The following is a 10655-nucleotide window of genomic DNA, read 5'->3' as shown; positions in this document are numbered from 1 at the left end:
AAATCTGATTCGAAAAAGTTTGGAGGAAAGGGAGGCGAAGCGAAGTGGTGTGATAAGTGTAAGAAGAAGCACTTTGGGAAATGTAGCGAGGATGTAACCTGCTACAAGTGTGGAAAGGTTGGACATTTTGCCAATGAGTGTACGAACAACAAAAGGATGTGTTTTGGTTGCAATGAAGAGGGGCATATTTTGAAAGACTGTCCGAAGAAGAAGGAGGCAGCTAGGCCCAACATTCCACCAAAGCCGAATGCGAGAGCCTTCCAGATGACACTTGAGGCTGTGAAAGATGAAGCTGATGTCGCTTCAGGTACCTTTCTTGTTAACGAATTACCTGCTCAAATTTTGTTTGATTCTGGAGCCAACTACTCCTTTATTTCGCATGAGTTTGGTAGAAAGCTAGCTTTGCCTGTTGATAGACTAGATAATGTTTTATTAGTCGAAGTTGCTAGTGGCAAGTTTGTACCTGTTAGCCATCGTATGAAAGACATCTTAATCGACCTTAATGGGAATAAGTTTCACGAAGAATTATTGCTTATCGAGCTTAATGGTTTCGACATCGTGTTGGGAATGGATTGGCTTAGCGCCAATGATGCCGAAATTTTGTGCAAGAAGAAGATAGTTAAAGTAAACCCGCCTGGGAAGGATTCATTTATGGTGTATGGGGACAAACGCAGAGTAAATTTTGGAATCATTTCTCTAATGAAAGCCAGAAAGTGTTTGACCAAGGGATGTACATCATATTTAGCATTCATGATCGATGCTAAGAAGGAAAAGAAGGTGATGCAGAGTATTCCAGTGGTGTGTGATTATCCGGAAGTATTTCCCGAAGATCTTCCTGGATTACCACTTGATAGACAAGTGGAGTTCAGAATAGACTTGTTACCAGGAACCACGCCAATAGCAAAAGCACCTTATCGATTAGCACCGACGGAGATGAAGGAGCTGATGATGCAACTTCAGGAGTTATTGGACAAAGGTTTCATTAGACCTAGTTCATCACCCTGGGGAGCTCCGGTGTTATTTGTGAAGAAGAAAGATGGAAGTATGAGAATGTGCATCGATTACAGAGAGCTGAACAAGGCAACAATAAAGAATAGATATCCATTGCCGAGGATTGATGACCTATTTGATCAATTGCAAGGTTCGAGCTATTTCTCGAAGATCGATCTAAGGTCAGGATATCATCAGCTAAAAGTAAGAGAGCAAGATATCGAGAAGACTGCATTCAGAACTAGATATGGACACTACGAGTTCTTGGTTATGTCGTTTGGACTAACCAATGCTCCAGCAGCATTCATGGATTTAATGAATAGGGTTTGTAATCCATTCCTTGATAAATCCGTGATAGTGTTCATAGACGACATTCTGATTTACTCGAAAAGCCAGGAGGAGCATGGCAGACACTTGCGAGAAGTGTTAGAAGTTTTGAAGCAGGAGAAGTTGTATGCAAAGTTCTCCAAATGTGATTTTTGGATTTGTGAAGTCCAATTCTTGGGTCACGTGGTCAACCAAGAAGGGATAATGGTTGATCCAGCGAAGATCGAAGCTGTGATGAAATGGGAACAACCGAAAAGTCCCACGGAGATTCGAAGCTTTTTAGGATTAGCCGGATATTACCGAAGGTTTATCCAAGGCTTTTCTTCGATTGCTACTCCATTAACAGCTTTGACCCACAAAGGAGCTACTTATGCTTGGAGTGATAAGCATAAAGAGGCATTCGAGAAGCTAAAGAAGAAGCTATGCGAGGCACCGATACTTTCTTTACCCGATGGAGTTGAAGACTTCGCTGTTTATAGCGATGCGTCTGGGGTTGGATTGGGTTGTGTTTTGACCCAAAGAGAAAAGGTGATAGCATATGCGTCTCGACAACTGAAGGAGCATGAAAAGAATTACCCGACTCATGATTTGGAGTTGGCAGCGGTAGTTTTCGCTCTGAAAATATGGAGGCATTACCTCTATGGCACGAAGTGCAAACTTTTCACTGATAATAAGAGTCTCCAATATCTCTTTAATCAGAAAGAATTGAATATGAGGCAACGACGCTGGCTAGAGTTACTTAAAGACTACGTCTGCGAGATACTTTACCACCCCGGTAAAGCTAATGTTGTTGCTGATGCTCTCAGTCAGAAAGTCAATCTTGAAAGGAAAAGGCCAAGAGCGTTGAGAATTGAAGTTGTCTCGACTATTTTGGAAAGTATAAAGAAAGCTCAAAGCGAAGCTTCTGAAAAGAATGACCGAAAGGAGGAACGTTTGGGCAAAACGTTGGTGTTCGGTGTAAACAGTCATGGACTGAAGGTGTTCCAAGATCGGATTTGGATACCTAAGACAAGAGGAGTCAGAGATCTTCTGATGGAAGAAGCTCACAAGACCATGTACTCGATTCATCCCGGTAGCACTAAAATGTATAGGGACCTGAAACCCTACTACTGGTGGCCGACGATGAAGCTTGATGTTGCAAAGTATGTGGCCGAGTGTGTGACTTGTGCGAGAGTCAAGACACAACATCAGAAACCGTACGGGAGTTTAGAACCATTGCTTGTGCCTATGGGTAAGTGGGAAGACATTGCTATGGATTTTGTCACTAAACTACCCCGAACAAAGAATGGTCACGACATGATTTGGGTGGTCGTTGATCGATTCACTAAGAGTGCGCATTTCATAGCAGCCAAGGAGAAATAGTCTATGGAGAAGCTTGTGAATTCTTACGTGAAGGAAATTGTGAGGCTTCACGGTGTTACGTTAACGATTGTATCGGATCGTGATAGCCGTTTCACCTCAAGGTTTTGGAAAAGTCTACAAGAGGAAATGGGTACCAAGTTATGTTTAAGTACAACTTACCATCCGCAGACTGATGGTCAGAGTGAAAGAACAATACAAACACTTGAAGATATGCTGAGAGCATGTACTCTGGAATTCCTAGGTAATTGGGATGAACATTTACCTTTGGTAGAATTTTCCTATAATAATAGTTTTCACTCAAGCATTAAGATGGCACCTTATCAAGCTTTGTACGGACAGAAGTGTCGTACACCGTCTTGTTGGCTTGAGGCTGGGGAAAAGCAGTTTATAGGACCGGAAATGGTTCATCAAACTGCTGAAAAGTTGAAAATAATTAGAGAAAGAATGTTAGCAGCTCAAGATCGTCAAAAGAGCTATGCTGAAAAGAAGCGAAGACCGATGACTTTTGAAATTGGAGATTCGGTTTTGGTTAAAGTCTCGTCGTGGAAGGGACTTATAAGATTTGGTAAAAGGGGAAAGTTGAGTCCAAGGTTTATTGGACCGTTTAAAGTTCTTCAGAGAATTGGGAACCAAGCTTACAAGCTCGAATTACCCGAAGAACTGAATGGAATTCACAACACTTTTCATGTGTGTTATTTGAGGAAGTTCACGGGAGAAGTTCCCGACATAATTCCAATTTCTGAATTGAGAATTGATGAGAACAAAAGGTTGATTGAAGAACATGAGGCAATTGTTGACCGAAAGACTAAGAAGTTGCGACGCAAAATGGTTGGGTTAGTGCTTGTCCGATGGAAACACACGAATGGGCCGAATCTCACCTGGGAGACGGAGAGTGACATGATGGGTCGCTATCCGCATTTGTTTGTTGATGTGTGATTCCGGGGACGGAATCATTCTAAGGTGGAGAGAATTGTAACGTCTGTGTTTCCGGGCTTGCCATTTTTAGCAATGTAATAGTCTAGGTTAACCTTTGTAACCCGTTTTGAAATAATAGAAGTGTATTATTTGAGTATTATGTGTTTTGTGCTTAATTGCTTAATTATGTGGTTTGATTAATTAAAAATAAAAATAAGCGTCAAAATTTAAGTGTAAAATAAACTTGATATCTTTGGTTAATGTTGTAGTAGTTGAAACGAGGTTTCCGAATATATATAGAACGCCCAAATCTGACTTCGTATGAGGAAGTTATGATTTATTGAAGTTTCGACTTAGCGGTGTGCAGCTTGAAATACTCGATTTGAGATCGAGCGGTTTTTAGTCGAAACAATCTAAACGAGGATCGAAGGTCTCGTTGTTGGTATCGAAGCGATGAAAAGTTAGGCGAGAACGGACGTCAAACGAAGAAGTTATGAATTTATAACGAAGTTTTTCTGTCCCGGCCTATTAAAAATAAATAATAAAAATAAAGTTAAAATTAGCCGACGGAGTCTAAACGAAAGTTGTAGAGCGTAGTCTCACCTTCGCGTGGATATAAAGAACGTCGAAACGGAGTCCGTATGAAGAAGATATGAATTTCCGAAGTTTATTAAATAATTTGTATTTAATTTTAATTGGAAAATCCGGCATTATCCGAAGGGGAGTCAGCGATCCGATCCGAAGTACGCCCCGCGTACACCGAAGATGTCGAAACTCGCAGCAAGTGGCTTCGGATGACGAACGCAGTGACGAATTCAGACCAGTACGCCCCGCGTACTCCGAGGCTCCAGCCTCCTATAAATAGGATGCGAGGGCAGCCGAGTTCTTTTGTTATTTTCTCTCTTCTCTCTCCCGTTTTGCATCGATTTGCGTGCTAGAAATACTCTGAAGCCCCGGTATTATTCTCGAGCCCCGAGGCAAGTCCCGAGATCCCGAAGATCCCGAGAAGTGCGGTTCCCGAGCCGAAGCTCTGCCCGCGAGAAGTTCGATTTTTGTGAAGATCTTCCAGATCTGTTGAGGATTACTACTTCTGCAAGTCGTAGTGCTGTCGGATCATCTTCTGATCAAGTGAGTGTATACTACCTTTCATAAACACGATAATAATACAAGTATGGTTTGAGTGTATTAAGTATATTGTTGTTTATATGTGTGAATGTGTATTCACTTTCTTCTATCTCATAGATATGATTTATTCTCTATGAAATACGTGTTATGTGTGTGTGTGCCTCATCTGTTATGTGGAATATGTATTGATTAAAGCATGCTATACAGGTTTTCAAAACTATGTATAAAAATGTATATTTTATCTACTAATATGTTGGGTAGAACATGGGTAGATAGTTAGTGTGTAATAAAACAGATGAGAGACCTCGTTGTTGTTTGATTTAGTCATCTAGCGGAGTTTAGATGACGACCACAGACTTTTCTAGATAGTCTTGTGGAAACATTAGCAGGTTCGCCACCTGTAGGTGTTAATGAACTTGGGTGTTCATTCGTTGTACTCCATCCCCCTCATGGTTGCCTTATTTGACTTATATTGTTGAGGAACCCCCGAAGCATGTGTTGTCGCCCCAATGAAATATTCTTAGACTAGGTCCCTTATGTTAGTTTTTTTAGGGACATAAAGTGAGAATAACGGGAATGGGTAATTGGGTTATTGTTGGTTGGTGGAAATTAAATATGATTATTTATTGTGGGTTGAAAACCCTATATGCTCACCAGGCTCCCAAGCCTGACCCACTCAGTTTTATTTGTATTACAGGAAGTGGCGCGAGGGAATAAGATGGATGAACCATCAAGTTGTTTTGTTTACAAGTCTGTATATGTATATATTTGTTGAATGACTTGTAATGTTATCGTTTATGCTTATTGGTCTGTATCGGAACATGACACCCCGAGTTTTGATTATATAATGAAAATACATTTCTTTTATGAAATGTTTTGGTAAACATTGTTTTATCATGTTTTGTTTTTGGGAACAAATTCCGCAACTCTTTCAAATCAAAAGGATTTAATCTGAAATTATTTTAAAAGCATAAATGAAAATCGGTCTTTTCTGGCCGAGATTTTGGGGATGTCACAAACAGTCCACCTGGTCCACCCTCCGAGTCTAGCCATACACATCGAGTCTGCAGTGTGATTGGTCCGCCCGCACCGGGCCTTCAATCCACCTGGTCCACTCTCCGAATCTAGCCACATACATCGAGTCTGCAGTGTGATTGGTCCGCCCGCACTGGGCCTTCAATCCACCTGGTCCACTCTCTGAGTCTACAGTATGACTAGTCCGCCCGCACCGGGCCTTCAGTCAGCCTGGTCCACTATCCGAGCCTCGGCACGTCTGGTCCGCCCTCTTGGGGCCTACAACCTATCCGGACTGCTCGCTGGGCCTTCGGGACAACCGGTCCGCCCTGGGTATCTTGGCCTACAACACAAAGCAGGGCCCACCTCAACCCAACTCCAGTCCAAACAGCCATGTGCACATAAACATACAATCATATAAGCATTCATAGTCAACAAACCGATCAAACAGATCACATAGCATATCACCATCCTAACCAGGATACCGACCTAACAGGTCACTAGCATAGCATCACCCTACATCTCAGGATACCGATCTCAACCAAGTCTCTAACATATACCATCCTAGCTATCAGGATGCAACATATCAAAGCAATAACATACAACAAGTATCCGGATCTCAATCCGATAAAGGGCCGGACTTGGTGCCTTAGACCCTGTTGATATAGTGAGGATAACTCACCTCGAAACTGACGACTGAGCAGATATTCCAAGCTGCTCCGATCACTGATACGGTCTCCACCACTGGACAACCACCAAAGCACTGAACTCAAATTAATATCCAACAATTACCAAAATGCCCCTGGAAATCATTGGTTAACCCTTGGTCAAAGACGAGGTCAAAGTCAACCCCTGACTGACTCTAGTCGCCGAGTCAACCCGATGACTCGCCGAGTCCCCATGCTCAGAAATTCCCCAATCCGCGACTCAACTCGTCGAGTCACCCTGAGACTCGCCGAGTCCAACATCTCTGAGTCCACTCACACACAACTCACCGAGTCATCCCTTGACTCACCGATTCACGGCTCAACTAGAAAAGATTGGGACTCTTCGACAAGACTCGCCGAGTCCAAGAACAGACTCGTCGAGTCTAAGGCTATCTTCAACCTACTCGCCAAGTTGTTATTCCAACTCGTCGAGTTCCATGCCATCTTCATCCAACTCGCCGAGTTGTTCTTCCAACTCGTCGAGTTCCAACCTATCTTCAAGCAACTCGCCGAGTCCACCCATGTGACTCGCCGAGTACCTCCGGGTCTGAATCCATACAGAGGCTTTCCAAGCCATGCAGATGATTCAAACCATAGATCTACCCTTCCTAAGGCCATCCATCACGTAAAGTGACAAACTTTACGTGAATCCAAGGAGATCTAGGCATGTTCACTCTAGGGTTTGGGTTTAGGACAAGATAGTTCCTTCAATCACTCATAAACAGGGACTTTTATGCATTCTAACCCTTTTCCATTCCAGATCTGAGGTAGCAACCGCAGATCTAACCTCCAAACTCCAATACATAAAAAGATATGATCTCTAACACCTCCAAAATGATGAATCAAGATAATAGCAGCTCAAACAATGAAATAATACCTCAAAAGGAAGCTCCAAGAGAAGATTAATCCGGATCCTTGCAAAGCCCTTTGATCCAAGTCTCTTCTCCTTCAAGATTTCTTCAACAACCACTTCTCCAAGCTCCAATTGCATTCTAATCCCTCACAATCACGTCTTAGGGCTATTTGGACTTTAACAGAGGGTAAGGAGGCTGGGGAGAGGGCATAATGTTCTTTATATAGGGCTCATCCTCCGGATTTAGGGTTTTCTCCACTCAGCGCCTACTCGCCGAGTCGGCCACTTAACACGCGACCAAAGTCGCGACCCTACTTGCCGAGTCCACTCGTGGACTCGCCGAGTCGCTCTTTCCCATTTTACTCTTTTAGCCCTTCAACTATACTCTTGCTATTCCGAGATGTTACATCTACCCTAAGAATCAATTGTTCCTCGTTCATACATTCCTAAGGATCATCCTAAGGAATCGGCACGAAGTCCATCATCACTGGGGTTTAGGCACTAAGTCTGCATAGTTGCCAAAATTTATACATCAGGCACTAAGTCTGCATAGTCGCCAGGGTTTTGGCACTAAGTCTGCATGATCACCAGGGTTTAGAGTACACCGAGTGAACACATCGTTCACAACACTTACAGGTTGCGAGTCTGCTAGTGTTCCACAAGACTGTCTAGAATAGTCCGTGGTTGTCATCCATACTCTGCTAAATGACGGGGCCATCGTTTGGGAAAAGGCTTCTCACATCGTTCACCTTTCACCCTTACCTCGTGGTCTATAACACCTCTCATCTCATCGTCCAACTTATTTTCCATCTATTACATATACCCATGTTTTACCCCAACATTTTTGTAGATATAAAATACATATACAGTTTAAATCCTTTAAAATGTGTATAAAATCATTCAACTAGCATAAACAACAAGTACTCAGATAATATGCACACATAACACATAATTTATATAGAATACTTCATATCTATGTGTAAGATGAAAGGGACCATGCACTCACCTGAAAGGTGGTGACTCAGCACTCGGGCAACGCTTCGATACTCTCAAAACAATTTCCTTCGATAAAACCTAGTATCAATACCACTAGGGTTTAGTCTAACGATAACCGCGACAAATTAATAGTCTGACTATTATTATTATTATATAAGCGTTAAATAACACTCAATATAACTCATAATAATAGCCCAAGTAATTATTTTAAGGACCTAATAACATTACTATAATCATTTGGAAGCTATATTAAAAATTGCGTAAGCGTAGCTCACTTACAGAGGATTTTAAAGAAAATCTGGCTTTGCTCGGAGCAGCGTTTCCGAAACCGAAAGACCCCTTTTTCTCGGGACTCCAGGAGCCTCGGGGCTTCCTTAGGGTGTTAGGGGATCACCTAGGCTTAGGGGAGGGTTAAAACCCTTAGAGAGAGAAAGAAATCTAGAGAGAGAAGGAAAATGGTGTGAAAAAGTTGGAGACCCTCGCCCCCTTTTTATACCCTACGAGGCCTCGGACTACGCTGGGTGTAGCTGAGGTACGCTGGGCGTAAGGCTCGTGTCCGAACAGGCTTGGTGCGACGTGGCTGCATGTGGACCGAGGAAGGCTAGAACGCGGAGCGTAGGGACTTCGCACGCGAGGTGTACTCGGACGCTGGGCATCTTCAGATTATGCGGGGCGTATGCGAGTATAGGTGTCACCCATCCGAAGCGAGGTGTGATCAGCAAGCGACGGTTGAGACTTGGCCACGTCATCGCATCTAGCAACAGCTTCGCAAATTCGAGTTTAAACTTTAAAAATTCGTAACTTTCACATACGAGCTCCGTTTTCGACGTTCTTTATATCCACGCGAAGACGGGAATGTACTCTACAACTTTCGTTTAGACTCTGTTGGCTAATTTTGACTTTATTTTAAAAGTTACATTATTAACAGGCCGGGACAGGATTGGTCCGTTAAATCCTCATAACTTCTTCATCCGACGTCCGTTTTCGCCCATCTTTTTCTCATTACGCTAATCTTAACGAGATATTCGATTCTCGTTTAGGTCGTGTCGGCTAAAAACCGCTCGATCTATTATTCGATTTTCGGTCTGTACACTGCTAATCCGAAACTTCGAAAAATCATAACTTCCTCATACGAAGTCAGATTTGGGTGTTCTTTTTATGGAAGCTCTTGGTTTAATGTATTATACGACTTTCGTTTAGATTGCTAAGGCTAAATCTTGCTCTATCGTAAATTCACTATTTACGTTTCCCGGTATCGTGTCGATTCCGTCGCGAAACTTCGACGGGTCATAACTTCTTCGTTATAACTCAGATTTCAGCGTTCTTTATATGTACGGAAACCTTGTAACATATACTTCAACTTGGTTAAGATTATTTATTCTAAACAATATTTTGCCGAAAAGTCATTTTCGACACTTATTGCCTCTAATTTGACTAGACCGGATCTGCGGGCGTTACACATAATAAGGAAGACGCCGAACAACGGTTAGAAGTTTCCTGAACTCTCGCTTACACCACCTCAATATAAATGACCACTCGATTCGTATCTCCTCCTGGCCAGGATGTGAAACTTGCCCCAGTTCACACCCTTACCGCCTTCCGTAAAACCCGATCGATTCTCCCCCACTTGGATTCGACAAAGCTCTCATCCCTTAAATCTGATGGGTTCCCAACCCATCAACCTCATATAACATGAAATGCCTATGACTTGCGCTTGCCAAAACTAGCTTCCATTACCAACCAATCTCAACGATTTGCCCAATTCGTGGAATCCGGAAGAATACCCTTGAGACCTTAACCAGTCTGATGATCCAAATCACCTCCCATGATATCATACCAATTCCTTGAGATCTTATGCCTGCGACTAAGAACCATAACCCTTGCCATACACTGATGAACCTCCATTCTAATTTCTATCCTCAAGGAATCACTGAACTCTAACCGACTTCAGTCCATGTGAATATACAATTCCCTTGACACATCCAATGATTAAACAATTCATGCAGTTGACACCACCATCTTCCTGCTACCGTTCCTCTCTGAGCAACGATGGTGCTGGAACTCAAAAGTTCTTCCATGGGCAACCGCCAATCATGCCCAAACAGATGATAAAACCACTGAATATTAACTTCACTGGATAGCCAGCCTGTTAGCCTTGAACAAAGGTACTCCAAACAATATTCCCGAATTGATCCCGACAAGCACCCGAAACAACAACGGAGCACGCTGAAACCACTCAACAAGTTACAACCCTTTGAAGATTTACTGAAGACTTTCGACATGCAAAAAGGCATGTAAGGACCCTCAATAACCCACAAAATAGTAGAGAATCAACCCGAGATATAACTTACCCACCCAAGCAGAAT

The sequence above is a fragment of the Lactuca serriola genome, chromosome 2 (assembly GCF_051521515.1).
Source record: "Lactuca serriola cultivar US96UC23 chromosome 2, Lser_US96UC23_V15, whole genome shotgun sequence".
In the NCBI taxonomy this organism is placed as follows: domain Eukaryota; kingdom Viridiplantae; phylum Streptophyta; class Magnoliopsida; order Asterales; family Asteraceae; genus Lactuca; species Lactuca serriola.
This window is presented reverse-complemented; position numbering follows the sequence as displayed.